The sequence below is a fragment of the Perognathus longimembris genome, chromosome 3, assembly GCF_023159225.1.
Source record: "Perognathus longimembris pacificus isolate PPM17 chromosome 3, ASM2315922v1, whole genome shotgun sequence".
NCBI lineage: Eukaryota > Metazoa > Chordata > Mammalia > Rodentia > Heteromyidae > Perognathus > Perognathus longimembris.
The window spans coordinates 12,563,220-12,581,600 of NC_063163.1; positions in this window are offsets into that span (position 1 = coordinate 12,563,220).

Sequence of the window (18,381 nt, forward strand, 5' to 3'; positions counted from 1 at the left end):
AAGAAAATCAGGAAATACTTTTGGTTCAGTGAATTTTAAGAAGAAGCTTTTGTGTTTGCTTTAGTGGTCAAAGCAGACAGATATTTCATTTCTGTGAAGTATAATGCAGGGTTCTTATAGCTCTTACCATAACTATTTGGGTTATGAAAAATGAATTCTAATCCCAGGTGCCAGGACTGAATCTCATTTATAGTTGTATTTTATTCTTCTGACAGCTCTAAATGCAGATATTAGGCCATGTGTTACAAAAGAGGAAAGTGAGAGTCTAATATGTTCAAAGTTTCTTTGTTTTTAAGTGGCCCATCTGAAATTTGAACCTCTGTCTGTTTCAAATCTTAGGCTATTTCTATTGTTTTCTATATCATCTAAGTATGTATTTATATAAATTTATTTTTGTTAGCTCACTCATATGTATCACAAACATATTCATTATGGATGAGTCCTTAAGGAGGCTGACAATATTATGATTATTATTTCTGAACAACAGCTCTAAAATTGGCATATAATTTGAAATTTCTATTTAAAAGGTATTCTTGAATCCAGATATTCTTCAATAGATTTTTAAAAATTCTTTTTGCAATCACCTGACTGTTCACTCTTGGATTCTAGTCATTCCTCTAAACTAATTTGCTTCCTTGATTTTTTTTTCATAAGAGAAGACTGGCCTCTGTCTCAAAATCTTTATCTCCTTTTCTTTTGTAATCCAAAATTTGCCTTGGAAAGAATAAATAAATTACTTCTTTCCCAGAAGAAAGATCAATAGATCATTTTCTTGTCATTTCTGAGTACTCTTGATTGGAGTTCGTAGATTTGTAGAGAGAACTTCTGGAAACGTATGCAATATTTTGTGCTTAAGAAGTATAGTTCACTTCTCAAAACACCAATGGGCCTCATAGATTTCTTTGGATTAAAAAGTGATCAAGGACCAGCCTACAAAAGCCAGAGTACTCAAAGTAAGCAACCAGGGAATACTGGGAGATTTCAAATGTTTTTGACCAGTCTGTGTAGAAATTTGCAGACAGCCCAGAAAGAGGTGTTACAGTCTATCCAGGGGACTCTGAGATGCCTGCCCAGATCCAACCAATCTTTCCTGCCTGCCCCCATCACACATGACTAAAGAAGCCTGCTGATTCAGGATGGAAGACACAGCCACTTTGGATCCGCTGAAGCTGAGACTTTTACTTTGTGCTGACCCTTTGCCCTCTTGATTGTTATTTGTTTGTGTTCTCTTCCACCTGCCAGTAAGGTTAAATGATATTTGATTTGATGGCACATGGATCTCATTCAGTCTGCTGTTCTCCAAGTGTTACAGCAGAACTCTGGCAAGTATTTGTTGGTCAATTCTCAACAAGTTACAGGTAAGCTCTACTATTGTTCTCCTGTTACTTTAACTGGAAATAAAAAGGGCTTTGATGGCTAAAATTCCTTGCATTGCAGTTCAAAGCCAGCCCGGGCCAAATATATATATATATCCCTCTAAAACTCCATCTCCCAACTAACCGGCAAAGAGCCAGACTGGAAGTTTGGCTCAAGAGAACCAGCCAAATGGTAAAAGCGGCACTGTGGCTCCAGTGGTAGAGCACTAGCCTTGAGCAGAAGTGCTCAGGGACAGTGCCCAGGAATTGAGTTCAAATCCTGTAAATGTCAACTGGGTCAAGCTATCCAAGCAATGAGCACCTAGACCTTCAGGACGAGGTCTATCCTGACAACAAGGAACCATGGAGAGGAGTAAGAGGAGGTGAAGTCTCATCTTAAATGGAGTCAGTTTAAACTTTCCCTTTAAAAATTAATCAGAGCCGGGAGATCAAAAGGAATATTTGTTTACCCACATAAAGTCCATACCTGTCCATTTTCCATCTGGACAGAAACTTGCATTCTTGCCTTTGTTACTTGCTGTGTGTGTGTGTGTGTGTGTGTGTGTGTGTGCCTCTGACTGGTTATACCCAACCACTCCACTATCCCTAAACACTCCCTTCCTGCCCCCAGTCCAGTTACTCCTCCTTCCTTGTAATGGGCCACATTTGGGTTTATATTCCAAATGGAACCGTTCTGGATTGTAGCCAGGGTGTGTGCTCCCATGTTGTTCATGTTAACTGGTCCTGTGAACTTGTCAGCTCTTTGCCTGACCTTTTCAAAGTCTCTTAACAGAATAACATCCCTCACCCAGGACACTACCTGGGAACTTGCAGTTCAAGGCCATCCTCTTACTACAGGGCCATGGAGGCTTCACTTACACTGCTCTGCCCAGCACAGATCTGGATCCTGAAGACCCCAGCCCCAATGACTCCTTGATGTACCCAAGCTGCAGGAAGTAGCCAGAGGAGACCATGACACCCATTGGCCCTGATAACCATTCTCGCGGAAATGATGAGGACCTTTACCAACCAAACTGTCAAACAAATACTTCTTGGACAGTACCAAGCCAAATGACCCCCGACTACTTCGCCCCTTTACAGCAGGAAGTAGCTCCAGAAGAAACAACCTCTGCTCATACACCTGGTGTGGTACCCCTCCTCTGTTATTAATAAACAACAAATGGGGGGATGTTAGCATTTCCCTAGTCTCAGGTCCTCAGCTCCTCCCATTAGCCCCCAGATCCACCCATACCTAATGAGCCACTCCTACTCACTACCTACCGACTTCCCCTTTACCCCCAGAGAGAAGCTGCCACCTGGATAAGGTGCAGACGCCATGTTGCTCCCTCTCCCCTGGGAACTATGGCCCCACTAATAAACCTCCTTATGAACAACAATAAAAAAGTGATTAGTAACACTAATTGTGCCTATGTAAATAAATGGCTAATGACACCATATTAAACAAAGTCCAAGCTCCTTTTCTTCTTTTTTTCTTTTCTTTTCTTTCCCTTCCCCTTCCTTCCTTCCTTCCTTCCTTCCTTCCTTCCTTCCTTCCTTCCTTCCTCCTGCTTTTTTCTTTTTTTATGTCACCCTTGAAACTTGAACTCAGTGCCTGGGCATTGTCCCTGAGCTTTTTGCTCAAGCTATTACCCCTACCACTTTGAGCCACAGCACCACTTCTTGTTTTCTGATGATTAATTGGAGATAAGAATCTCATGGGTTTTCCTGCCCAGGCTGGCTTTGAACCACAAGCTCTCGTATGTCAGCCTCCTGAATATATAGGATTACAGTATGAGACACAGGTGCTTGATTAAAGTATTTTCTCTTTACCTAGACATTGACTTTAGTGGGTCTATGGTTATTTTTCCTCTCTCTCTTCCCTTCAGTCCCTCCCTTCCTCCTTCCCTCTTTCACTCTTCTTTTTTCACTTTTCCCCCTGTCCAATACATTTCAAGTTAGTTTACCTCTTCAAATAATTTCAGGGACAAGTCCTTGTAATTGTCTGAAGCAGGGGCTAGGAATGTAGCTTAGTGGTAGAGTGCTTGCCTAGCATGCATGAAACCCTGGGTTGGATTCCTCCTCACCACATAAAAAGAAAAAGCTAGAAGTGATGCTGTGGCTCAAGTCGTAGTGCTAGCCTTGAGCAAAAGGAAGTCAGGGAAAGTGACCAGGCCCTGAGTTCAAGCCCCAGGACTGGCGGAAAAAAAAAAATGTCTGGAGCAACTCAGTATTATTCTAATCCTAAAAAATAAAAAGTTATAGTTAAGGTCTATTTTTTATATAAATATGTAGGCAAAGTTTGCCTTGGCAAGAATAAACTCCCCAGAAGGATAAAAGATTGAAAACTTTTTAAAAGAGTTTCTGATCAAAGAATTAGTTACTTGTCTGTGTATGTAAACATCTGTTTCCCAAATTTACCCTTGAACTTGATATTTAATGGGGGTTTTATAATGGAGTTGACCCCTCAGTAGGGGCACAGGTTCATTCTTTGCCTCATTAAACCTGGAAGAGGTGACTTGTGGTCACCTGGTTTTCCTCTGCAAGGCAATGACTTGAGAGCATGTATGAATGAAGCATTTGCTTAATCCATCATTTTGGGATGTTTCTTTCCCCAGATAAAACAAATCCTGATTTATATACAAGCTATTTTTATTGCAAAGGCTCCAGATCGCATTCATTTAAAAAACAATTAGCTCATATTGAACCCTAGCTGTTCAAGTATTGTAGCAACTTCTTTTTCTGAGCACTTCATCAAAGCTTACAGTCAGTAAAAGTGACCCAGTGGGTTAACATTTGGGGCTCTATATAGAGTGTGTAAGCTAGCATTTTTCTTATTCCCTATTTTAGTTACACTACAATTGACTTTTTTCTTATTCCTTATTTTAGTTACACTACAATTGACTTTCCTAGTCTATAAATAGTATACAATGTGTGTGTGTTTGTGGTTGTGTATGTGTGTGTTTGTGGTTGTGTGTGTGTGTGTGTGTGTGTGTGTGTGTGTGTGGCCAGTAATGGAGCTTGAACTCAGGGCCTGGTACTCTGGCTTGGCTGTTTCACCTAAGCTTAGAGTTCTACCACAGTTCTACCACTTAAACAACACCTTGACTTTTCCTGCTTTTTTCCTGGTTAATTAGAAATTACAGTCTCATAGATTTTTCTACTGGCATTGGCTTCCACTCTCCATCCTCAGATCTCAACTTCCTCAATATCTAGGATTATATGGGAGAGCTGCTAGCACCTAGCGACATACAAATTTTTAAAATCTGAATTTTTCTGCTTTATTATTGTCATTAGAAAATGTTAATTTATTCATTTAGCATAGAAATAAAGGCATTGCCTAGTCCTTGTTTCATGTTCTAATTGACTGTTTAGATTTCTTTGCTTGTCTAGGAAGGGCATTTGGGACCCTTATTTTATAATTCAATGGCTGCCTAGCATCCAGTTTTCCTGGGAATCACATAGATAGCATCAGTGTAGTTCTTATTTTATTCTTGTGCACCAGGAAGGATTTTTGACATTATACTATTTACCTGTGTATCTAGTTCTCTTACACTAGATGGACTCCCACTGATACACACTAGGTATCAATATACTAGGCCTGAGAGAAGACATCAAAATATTGAGAATAGGAATTAATAAACCACTCAGAGGATCAGGGCGTTTCTATGGAAAAATATATAAACCCAGGTACAAGTTTTTCCTACAACTTTCTTTAACAAGCTTGAGAGCCTCATTAAGCCCTCTAGACAATAAGTCATTTAGATTTAATGAGAAAATGATAACTTTATAGAGGAAATATGCATCCTTTGCATAAGTTTATAGTACTCAGGAAATAGAAACCTGAAAGTCCCCACATGTAATCTAATCTTTCTCTAGGACCACAACCACATTTCTTAGTTCATCCTTAGTAATTAATGAATCACAATTAAGAATTTTTTCTTTAAAATATGATGGAATAGATTTCACTTCAAATGTATTTGTATGAATGATATATATGTGTGTGTGTGTATATATGTACATATATATAGCAACTTTTTCAATTGTGCTTGTTAGTTTTTATTGTGCTCTTCAGCAAAGCTATAACATCTTGAGATTAATTATAAAATCATGTTTTTCTCTTTCTTTAATTTTTTAATATAGCTTTATTAGGTCAAAATTTTGCCCATAAGTAAACAAATAGAATGTTATATCAGAAGTTTTAAATCTGAACCCAAAGGAAGGAGATCTCTTATCAATTTATGTTTACATCTTTTCTAAGTGTCACTAAGCTACTCTGTTTGTGCATGCCTCTTTAAATCACCATTTTATCAGTCTGTTTTGTTGAAGTGCCTGGTTCTGCCTATTGTGTGTAATACATAAATATAAAGGGAAAGGGCAGACTCCCAATGGCATGTCAGGGTACTGTGAAAGAAGACTGTTGCCTTTACCCTTGACTGATGTTAAGTATGCAGCTACGGTTATAGAAGATGGTTGTCTGATTGCTTGCCCTATTTTTCCTTGCCAGAGTAGATAGAGTATGCTTATCTATTAAAAGCACTCCAGAGCAGCATTAAGCCAGGACACCTGTGGAGCTTGTCAACGTGAGTTCTCTAACAGGTCATTGGTTGCTGGGGCAGCTTCAAGTACAGAATACCAAGCACTCTGGCATGGGAAACAAAGATTTCTGTGCTTTGCACATGGTCTGTGAAGAAGACAAACTAGGAAAGGGAAACATATTCCCTTCCCTATTATTTCTTAATTGGTCATTAATCTATAGCTCCATTTGTAAGTTTATTTGCTACTACTAGTGCCTGTAGCCAAATGTAAGTCATTGAATAAGAGCTCTCATTCTCAGAAGTTTGAGGACAAAATATGACTCCAGCTTATAGCACAAAGTCCTTCTGTTGTCATCACAAAGTTTTCTTGTTATACTAATATGTAATCTAAACAAATTTAGAAGTGTCACATCTTTCTCATTTGAATTGTTAAGGCATTTGAAATGGTTAGTATTATTGTGGAAACAGGACTTTTCAGCCTACTAAAAATTAAAAATAAGTTTGAGATAGCACCAGAAAGTGAAGAAGTATATTAATGTATATTTGGAACCACCAACTGGCAGTCAGTAGGTAGCAGGATGACATAAATACTGAAGGACAGAATAGAATTACAACCAATTAGTCAATGTCCAATTAAGGAATCAAAATGTAAGAAAAAAGTATAGCAATTACATTACGAGCAATATTGATGTTTTTTGGTGTGTGCATGGAAGTTTTTAGCTTAAAAGTTAAGTCTTTTATTACTTTTATTGAATAGTGATATTGTTACTTCTTTTGGCCTTGTATTTTTATGTTTCATTTCTATTCTTGTGAGGCTTTGTACACGTGAGACAATTGCTCTACGCATGTGCCTAGCCCTCATGTGACACTTGTACAATCTAAATATAGATGCTGAAAATACCTCAAGAATGCAGGCCACTTGAACTTACATTCATCTCATAACATGAAGTCACCGTGTTAGTGTCTTTCACTGACACCTATGCATTGAAAATGAATTTTACAGCATTTAGAAGCAGCAATGATTAAATGAATAAATTCCATTTACTACTAAATAGCAACTAATTCCCCTCTGCCCTCATGTTGTAAGCAACCCTCAACTCTTTCAAAAGTTAAGTTATGGAGTTAGCAAACACTGGAGAAGGAGGGAAAAAAACAATGGGAAAATAGAAAAAAATATATAAAATGAGAGAAAGTTATCTTAATGGAAGTATGCAATAAAAATGACAGTGATAAGCTACATGGATATACTTTTTGATTATTTTAGAACTCAATTAGCCTCGTTTAATATTATTAACTTATAAACTTAGGCATCTAAAGACCTAATAATTATATTCTTACCATTTTGAATCAGAGAGGTCTATATTTTTGTTCAAATGGAGCCCTGTTTCTTCCTTCTGTAAGTATTTTACCAATCTCATTTTTCTTTCTCATAAAAAGTGGTTAATGGTCACAATCTTTGTAGTGATTTTAGCATTTAATAAAAATAACATGATGAATGAATAAAACTTCTCAATAAAGGTTATTTCTATTGAGAAAAAAATTGAAGCAAGTGGAGAAAGAATATTTTCAAATACCAAATTATTTCCCAAAGGCTTTGGTCTTGGCAGTAGATTGTGAGTAATGTTAAGATTTTCTGAAGCAAACTATTTTACTATTTGTTCAAACAGATGAATATGTGTTTAGTGAAGTTGATGACTATTGCAGAAAATATGCATTTGTTGTGTGGTCAAATAAAAAGAAGAAAGTATAGAACATTCAATTGTAACAATAGCTTTCTCATTCAATTGTAACAATAGCTTTCTCATTGAGTGAAAAATCTCTAGTTTAATTCTGGATCTCAGAGTATATTTTTTTGATAAATTCAGGATAAAATTGCTTAAGTAATTGAATTGATCAGATGTGTCAAATTGAATTTTAAAAATATCTCCCAAAGGTAAGTTAAGTATTTCATTCACAATTCAGACCTAGAAGCAGAATGGTACATTTGCCAGTCCCAAGCCAGTGTTGGGTTTGATAATTCTCACACTCAAGAGGCCCTTGGCCTGAGTCCCTGTCAATAACAGACAATCTATCAATATTATATCACTGGATGTCAACTGTCATGTTGCCACACATGGGTATTTTCAGAGCCTGAATAATAGTTATGAGGAATGAAATGACATTTTTGGAAAATGCATTTGGGAAAAGTAAGCTTAACCATATAAAAAAGGATACAGATTGAGAAATTTTATAGTCTATTTCTCAGAACACATAGTTTTGCTTCTATGAGTAAAGCATAATTGGGCTTGACTCAGCCTCTCTGTTTATCATGTCTGTCATGTTGAGAAAGCCATGTTGAGTTCTTGAAACTTCACTATCCTTGACTTAGAAAATAAGGATGATGTGATCTATGCTTCCCTCTGGATGGCTGTGATGAGTAGTTAGTAAAATACTATATTTAAATGCCTTGATCACAGCCCTGTATTTTCAGTGGCACTAAGCAAAACTTATTGATTACTTTTTGTTTCAGTGTTGATTTGGCTACAAGTGAAGGTAAGATCCCAATACAAACTATCTGAGAGCTCTCTGACTGGTACTTTTTCAAATGCCTTACCTACTTCCCAAGATTATCTTGAAAAATGAAGAAAATTCCATGCTAGTGTTCTTGGAATGCGATAATGGCAGTCATACATTAACTTTGATCATTGTAGGCATCTGTGCCATATGCTACAGTAGACACTAGAAATACAGAAATGCTAATGTTTTCATTCCTTTCTGTGGATTGCAGTCTAGTAGAGGAAGAGAAGAAGATGGTCTTCTGTATCAGGATAGGTACAGAAATGGTATGCCAGGAACCCCTGAAAGACTATTTTTCAGAAATGGCTAACATGGATCTTGAGATTTCGAAGGGCATTGTCAAGGCGAGCAGAAGAATGAGTAATCAGAGGAGAAGATGTGGTCGGAGAGTTCACATGGCAGCCCACTGTTTGTCAATATGGAAATCTCGTTACTATTTTCATTGCTTTTATTTTTATTATGGCAGATAACATTGAAGAATACACTCTTATATACTGGGTTTATAGAGAGAAGTAGAGTGACTAACTCTGGCCACATCTACTGAATCAAGTGATGAGAAACCATATCTTCACTATCTGCAACTAATAGCAATCCATCATTTCCAATAAGAAGAATAAAAGTTAATAAGTAGAAATGTGTGATGCATTTTTAGAATTAGTTTTTCAATTACTTGCCAAAAGAGTCATGTTTTATATATAATCTGAATGCTCAGATTTTTGTGAACTAGATTTTCTAAACATTTTGTATACATGCACACATGCACACACAGACACACACTTCAAATATTCTATTTTCTGCGTTTTTCTCCTCCTACATAGAATGTCTGCATTTCCTTTACCATGTACAATGATTACTTGTTAATATGGTGTACTCAAAGTTGAATGAAATTCCCCAGAGTTGAGAAAATTTATGACATAGAATTCCAAAGCAATGAAAAACAGTCAAGTCAAGGACCTCATCCACTTCAGGTAGTATTATTAGTGATAATGAACAAGGTCACTATATTTCCTCATTATTCATTAATTCTCTTTATTATTGGTTGTCAAGAGACCAGAAATATACTGATCAAATTATCTTGTAAAGTTAATTACTTGAAATTTTTTCTTCCTCTATTTCCTTCCAGTTCACTGTTTCTTTATCTTAAATCTCAAACTGAAAAAGGGAGAAATAATAGCAAACTAATTCACAAATATCATTGTGGAATTAGTAAGAAATGTTCAAAATGCAAAATTTCCAATAAAACAGTCTATAATAAATATTTCCAGGGTGACATCTGAACAAAAGCCATACATCTGTTCTTCGAGTAATTGCAAGCAAATTTTCTTGTTTTTCAAAAACTTGCTATGAAAATTGTCTTTGACTATTTTGAGAATAATACCTTAATTTTATTTTTCACTGTAACATGTGTAGATACAATCTGAGCATTCAACCATGGTAGAATTGAAGCTATTTTTAATGTGCTGCTTGACCAGTTCATTTTATTATGTTGGTTGATCAACTAGATTTTTAGGAAAGCAATTGTTGAATAAGACACGGAAAGAACATGCACGTTTAAAAGCTGCTGTTTGTAATTAAAATACTTACTTTGCATATGACATTTACCTTTCTGAAACCTACTTCATCTATGAAGCAGGAGTAATAAAAATATCAAAAAGGTTAATATGAGATTAAAATAAGTAATAGAGGTAGAAGAGTTTTGTTGACTGTGAAAGTTTTTTTATGACCTAGGTTGCTGTTTTTTTCATAATTTCTTTTCTTTTTTTTTTTGTTCTTTTTCTTTTTTTCCTTTTTCTTTTTTTTTTTTTTTTTTTTTTTTTTTTTTTTTTTTTTTTTGTGAGTCCTGGGCCTTGGACTCAGGGCCTGAGCACTGTCCCTGACTTCTTTTTGCTCAAGGCTAGTACTCTGCCACTTGAGCCACAGCGCCACTTCTGGCCATTTTCTGTATATATGGTGCTGGGGAATTGAACCTAGGGCTTCATGTATGCGAGGCAAGCACTCTTGCCACTAGGCCATATTCCCAGCTTTTTTCATAATTTCTAAGAGCAACATTACTTATTGATAATATATAGAAGAGCAAGCTACTAAAGTTCGAGATTCTCAGACTAATGGTCATGGTCATCTGGGTGTAGTTATTGTGGTCATAGTAGCATGAGAAATGACTCATTATTAAGTAATACTCCCATTGCTGTGCTTTATAGTATAATCACACATATACACTCACACACATACCTGTACAATGCTTTATAAATATTATATACAATACTATCTATAGATATAGATATAGTATAGTATAGTAAGATACTATCTATAGATAGATAGATACATAAATATCTAGATATCTCACCGAAAGGGACTTAGTTGCTTGAAGAGGAAACCTTTCTGCAACAAAGCATAACTTTACAGATAGATATTAAGACAGATAGAGTGATAGAGAGATAAATAGTGTATCAATCTAATATATGAATGTATATACATATAATACACCTATTTAATACAGGAAGGGACTTCATTGCTTGAAGAAAACCTTTGTGCAGCAAACAAAGCATAATTTCGCAGGATGACCAAGGATGTTCCTAGATTCAGTGAGTTACACAAAGTCAAAACCTTTGATTGTTGTTGTTGGAAGTTTCCTGTTGACTTTCTATCATTGAATTCTAATTTTATTCTGGTACGGTCAGATACCATATGATTATACCTCCCTGCTATCAATGCAATTGATTTTACTATCCAGGTATGAGTCCATCTATGATTACATGTTAAAAAGAGTATGTCTCATCAATAGAATTAATGAAAATTCACATTTCTTTAATTCAGGTTTGTAGGCTGTTATAACTATATTAACCTAAATGTTTGACAAACAGGTTTACATGGCAAACTGTTATGCCAGTAGTGGTAACATCATTTGCCATGAAACATTTACTTGCAACGTTGACTAGATACATTTCTTTCTGATGTAGAACATTCCGTTATGGCCTAAATGTTCATCATCTAACCCAAATGAATCTAACATTCATATGTAAAACTTATGATCAGGTTTGGTAGAGCCTATGTGTAATCCCAGCACTCAGGAGCTACATGCGAGAGGATTGTGAGTTTGAGGCCAGCTTGTGATAACTAGGAAGACTGTATAAAAAATATGCAACCCCAAGCAAAACATAAAACAAAGAAGAAATTCTCCTGCAGGAACAGTACTTTGAATTCAGTTTATACTCTGAGTAGTGCATCACATAATTTCAATTAATTTTCATAATGCCTACTGATTTAAAAGTTCTCAAAACAAGCATAAAATAAACATGCAGAGAGGACCATTGCTTCCTTCATTATTAGAAGAGCATTATAATATAAAATTAGCATTTCCTAGGATATCATTATGTGTTTATCTAAAAGAAATTATGAAAAGAATGAGCTGTTTGCTTCTGTATTTTGCTTTCTCAGAGCCTGTTTCCCTTACTGCTTTCATGAGAAGCTCTCAAGTGCTGTTAAAAACTAAGTAATCAACCCCCACCAGGTCTGTTGAATTCGCATCTCTGAGCTAGCACCTGGGCAGTCCTAAGGAGTAAGTGTGTTAAAGGAGATCTCACATGGTTTCTTGCATACTCAAGTTTGATAATTGCGCCTTCATAGCTTAAAATCCAATGCAGATTTAAAACTCAAAATACAAATGAGTAAAATAATATTTAAGCATTTTCTTTATTTTAATTTGCTCTATTCTCTATTACTTCCCAAACTATACTCACACATTATTCTACATTTTTTTTTGGAATTCGAATAGCATCATAGGAAGTGCCTGATTTTGCTCCTGCTTCTCCACAGTGCTTTTCATCTCCTCAGAAAGCACAGTACCTACAAAGATCTCCACGGACTTTAGTACATTCAATATTTACTTTCCATCTTCTTTGCATTAATAACACCAGTCTGATAGATCTTCATACTCCATTTGATACACTTGTGATATTTTTTTAATCCTACACTAGAAGATAAGTAGACTGAGAGGTAATAACTATAAATTGGCAGCTGCTCTGTGTCCTTTCTAATTATAACAGGATTATTTTTGTCTCCTGCTCTTGTCAACACTGAAAGCTTTGGAGATGACCACCAATGCAAGGAAGTCTCTTCCTGATATGTCTGACAATGGTCATGGGTGGAATTCACCAGAAAAATCCAGCATACACTGAGGGCCAATGAGATCTCATTCTCTTCTAACAAATTCTTAGAAATCTTTGCCTATGAAGTACTCTGAAGTTCTGCACTCCATTGGAAACAATAGGAGATGAGGCCAGAACCAAACTGTTGGAGTTGCTTATTCCTGTCTCTACTGCAGATTGCATTATTCTTCCCAACTGTTGGATAATTTCCTCAAAAGAGATATACTTATCACTGCACATTGTTAAGTTGCAGCAAGTTCTTCCTCAAAGGTAAAATACACATTTCTACTCCATTGTCATGCTTGGCTATCTTGCAACAGATAATAGACCAAGAGGAAAGGTGATAGAGAACTAATTTCCCATGCTTCTTTCCCAGTAACTTCTCCTATCACTCTGACTTTCAATGAAAGTACCAGAAGACACGTGACTCTCACACCCTTAGCACTGACATAACATGAGCAAACATGGATGTATAAGCTTGCTACTGTCACATGACTCTATCAAGTGCAGTAATATATTGATATGTGGATATTAATGTTATGTTGATATGATTCAGTACCTTGAAAGGAGATTTCCAAAAATAGCTAGTATGATGGCAGTTGGAATATGTGAACTGTGCTTACTGATCTCCTTGTAAGTTAATATATTTTATAGAGAGTAATTTTATGGGGGGATACATATGCCTGTTCAACTATCTTATTACTTCTTGTGTCTCTCCAATAATTTCTGATCCCATCTTCAAACATTCTGACTTTTCTGTATGACACACTTAGCAGTACTGACAAATTAGAACTGTCTTTGTAGTGATTCTATCAGGAAAAGTCCAAGAAAGAATTTTGACCTATCAGTTGAAGTATGTCTTTTCCAATTTATGGTGTTTATACCTGCAGTAGAAAAGAGAATTATTTCTTTCACCAAAGATTACAATTCTGAATTATATTTTGTACCCAAGTGCACTTAGCACTCTATTTGAAACAGAGCGGCGTGTATAGTTACAAGAAGTATATAGGGAGGATAAAAATATTGATTGTCACTGGAACTTTTGAGTTTATCTCAAAGGATATTGCTATGTACAAAAAGCAAAAACAAAAATGCAGGCACTGGTAAATCCAAGCCTCTTGGAAAAAAGTGTTCTGTGATCTTGGAAAGAAAGAACAAATCCCAGGTCATTTACTCTTACCTTATTTAATGCTCATTTGCTTGTTCTTTCTTTTTGAAATTTCCTGACAATGAAAACACAACGTGACTATGCTGTTTCAGTGTGAGTGCTCTCCCCCTATATTTCTGTGTAACCCACATTTATAAAAAACAAACTGACAAACTCTGTCATCTGGATCTTTGTGGTATTTTCTCTCCCATTTTGTCCTTTACATTTTTTGTGTGCTTTGTTTTTTTTTTTTTTTTTTTTTTTGGCCAGTCCTGGGTCTTGGACTCAGGGCCTGAGCACTGTCCCTGGCTTCCTTTTTTGCTCAAGGCTAGCACTCTGCCACTTGAGCCACAGTGCCACTTCTGGCCACTTTTTTTCTGTATATGTGGTGCTGGGGAATTGAACCCAGGGCCTCAGGTATACGAGGCAAGCTCTCTTGCCACTAGGCCATATCCGCAGCCCCATGTGCTTTGTTTTGTTTGTGGGGTTTTTGGAGCTTTTGAAATCAAGGGCCTCATGGTCTCCTGCTTGCTACACAGATGCTTTATCTGCTGAGCCACGTCCCTTAGGCCTTTCTGCTTCAGTTAGTTTTGCTATAGAATCTTGTGTTTTTTTCCCAAACTAGCCTGCATAGCAATCTTCCTATTTATCACTTTACAGGGTGTACTCCATCGTGGCTATTGGTTGAGATGTGTCTCATTAGGTTTTCAGGCTGGCCTTGTACCACAATTTCCTGAACCTTTGCCTCATGAGTCATTGGCACTACAGACAGGAGTCACCATACCCGGATATGTTTTGTTTCTTTTTTTATCTTGTAGGGATTTTTCAACACCACTTTCCTCTTCATTACTAGTGATTTTTATGATTTTTCTTTGTCCTAAAATTGGACCTCATTTACCTTTCTTGGGTTTTGCACCATCTGGGGATAGGCATTTGTTCCCAAATTTATTCTTTGTGTATCTAATTTTTCTGTTGTAGGCCTCTCCCTTCAGTGTCAGTCAAAATTCCCAGAGTCAAATTTGATCGCACCCCTCAGGGTAATAATGCCTGTAACCATACCAGTTTTTTTTTTTAATTTAATTTAATTGTCACAGTGATGTACAGAGGGGTAACAGTTGCATCTGTAAGGTAGAGAGTACATTTCTATTCAAACTTGTTACCCCCCTCCCTTATTTTTCCCAGTTTCCCTTCCCTCACCCCCATCTGAAGTTATACAGTTAATTTCCAGCATATTGTCTTGTGCTTATTGCTGTTGATGATCCTCTTGTATCCCCTGCCTGTGGTTGTCCCTGTGGCATCACTGTATCTCATCTGAGTACCCTGGATACTGTATGTACTGGTATTAGAACTAAGGGAGGGAAAGGGAATATCAAAATAGAGAGACAAAGGATAAAGAAAAACAAATGACTCCAAAAGCAATACTTACAAAACCATTTGGTGTAAACCAACTTAACAACCCATGGGAGGAGAGGGAAACGGGAGGGGGGAGAAATGAGGGAGGAGGTAACAAATTGTACAAGAAATGTACCCACTGCCTTACATATGAAACTGTAGCTCCTCTGTACATAACTTTGATAATAAATAAGTAATTATTCAGAAAAAAAAGAAAGGTAGCTCAAGGAATGCTGTATATAGGATTATGTCAATTAGGGAACAACAAAATGGTGGGACAAAGGACAAAGGGCAAACCATACCAGGTTTTGTTCTTAATGTCCTCTTGATTCCCTGTGTTTTGTCTGACCCTGAGATTAAAAGAAAGTCGTAATTGTCTACTATTTTTTATTTTTCTCCACTATTCTGATCTGCTTCCAATAATGCCACACAATAGCAGTGCCTATGTTTTCTGTGTGGATTAAGTTTCATTTAAAATTAATGTTTTGTGTTGAACACAAACAAATTGAAAACTTCTTGAAATACAAACAATTTGATGGAATTTTATGGATGAAATTCATGTAATCTGTATCCAATAACTTACTGACATCTAATCTTGTTACAGATCTTTTATTTCATCATGCACTAATTTACTAATGCAATTGAAATTTAACTAACATTTTTGGTATAATTTGTTCTTTACAGACCCTTTCCTGTGTTTGGCTTGTGATTTCATTATCTTCTAGAAAAGCACATTTTATATTTAATTTAGAAGCTTTACACTAAGAACGGTTTTAAATCCCTTTGTCTATATTTTTCCTTAAAATAAAATTATAATAACATGTGCTTCACTCCAGATAGATCTTCATAGAACATAAATATGAATATTTTATCATAACCACTTATGAAGAAATAGCAGGACTCCTATTACATGTAGTATAACAAATTAATCTACTAAGTCATAAACACAAATTCTTTTCCAAGTAGCAATGGGTAATAGGGAAAGAGAGAAAAAGAGAGCTGAACATTACTCCCAGAAGACACTGAATTTATTGTTATCACAGACAGACTCTTTTATTTTTTTTAGAGTGATGAAGACTTTAGTAACATATATTACATCAACAAAAATTATATGATGGGAGTGTTCAGTGTATTGTGTCCATTTATAATATAAGGTAAGAGGCAGAAACAGCATATTAGTTGTTGCTCTCATCTTTTATTTATTCTCTGAAAGCACCATGGATAATAGCATGCTAGTCACTGGAATACAAAGAGGTTCCAACATTACTTTCATGTTTCTCAAAGCCAGTGCGAAGACCAGGCATTTAAAGAACATGTGTGCTCTGATATATGGGACATTAGAAGACCATCCAATGAACTCTTAGACATGAGATAAGATACATTGCATTTATCCTCAGAAAACCACTTACAGAATATGGAAGACTAAGTGCAGTCCTAGAGGAAAATAAAATTTTGCAGGAAGACTGAAAGAATGCCATCCTTTCAGGAATTCTCTTACCTAACTGACGGAGTAAAAAGCCAAACCAGTTAACATGATGGCAGTAGACCTTCCTGTTCGAAGAATGGAATATTGGCAGAAAGAAGTGAGAGTTGGATGAGAAGGAGACATGGATAGGAGCAGATCACATATGATTACAGCCAAAGTGAAGCTAAGGAACTTACATACTTGACATGCGACCATGTGTGGCATTGAAAAGTTCTTATCAGGTGGCACAGAAAAAAAGATTGCTTCTCAAAATAGAATTCTTGATGTTGGTGTAGAGGACGGACTATGGGCAAGGTAGGAGGTATTGTGTTGAGACTGAGATGGGTATGCATTTGACAAAAGGGAATAGAGTGGGGGTGGGGTGGGAAGGTTTGATAAAAACCTAATGAAGAGAGACTGGACTGGGCATTTAGTGGTGAGCAAAGGGAAAAATTACAGATCTAAAAGGAGGTAGAGCTAGGGGCCAGTGGCTCACACCTATAATTGTAGCTACTATGCAAGACGCTGAGATCTGAGGATTACAGTTGGAAGCCAGCCCTTGCAGAAAAGTCCTGGAGACTTCAGTAAATTAGCCAGAAAAAGTGCAATCTGGTGCTGGGATTCAAGTGGCAGAGCACTGGCCTTGAGCACACAGAGGCTCAGGGATAGCACCTAGATCCTAAGTTCAAGCTCCAGGACCCGTAATACATACAGACAGACAGACAGACAGACTGACTGACCGACCGACTGACAAATGGAGGTAGAAGTGTTAGGAGGGTGTTCCAGTTTGATGAGCAATGATAGCAAATGTTTTTGAGCACTCATGATTTATCCCCATATATTATTTCAGTCCTCACTACAGTTAATTTGGGAAAAAAAAACTTTCTCTAATTAGCTGATGCTTACAAGAGGTAAGTACAATTTTTTTTTTAAGTTGTGGAATGAGGGTGAAACTAGATGCTACTGGACACAGAGCTGGTGTCCTTCCAATACCTTTGTTCACCCCTCTTAAATGGATGAGAGAAACAGGAGAGAGCAGAGACCAGAATAGCTCTTAGTTCTTTGCCTTGAATGCCATTTCTGCCTTAGGGAAAAACAATGAGCTATGTGGTGGTACCTGAGGGATATCCAGGTGGAAATGATGAATAAGCAAGTTGAATATATAGGTCTGAGGAAGCCTCGTGATGATAATGGTTTCTAGACTCAGGACACTGAAATGAGTTTGCAGTGATAATTTGGTTGCTCTCTTTTTGTTGCATTTATGGGTCAGAGAAGCATACATTTCCCTTTGTTTATTAAGGGAAGAATATATGATACATACTGTTAGTTCCTTAAGGGTAAAAGTCTGTACTCACTTTTCATTGATAATCTTTAACAAATATGTATAGTTACTGGATGCATTTTTCAATTTCATTACAGTATTTGATTGGAAGAATGAGGTCTCCACTTTCTAAATGATTGTCTTCAATAGTTATCTTTCTCTTGATAGCAATTTATTTTCTATTCATTATTCATCTTATTACATGTTCTGTTTGGGTAGCTGTCTCACATTCTATTTTGCATGAGAAAAACTATAAACACATACATAGAAATATAAAGCTTATATTCTTATAGCTGGCATGAGCAGAGTTGCAAATGCAAAAAGATGAAAACTTTTGCTCTTCTCTAAGTATGAATTTTTTAGTTGAGATGGGAGAAAAATTAAATGGCTGAAGGAATTTGATATAAGAGTAACAAAAATGAGCTGCCAGGGAACAAGTGATAATACCTAGAGGAAGGACAAGAA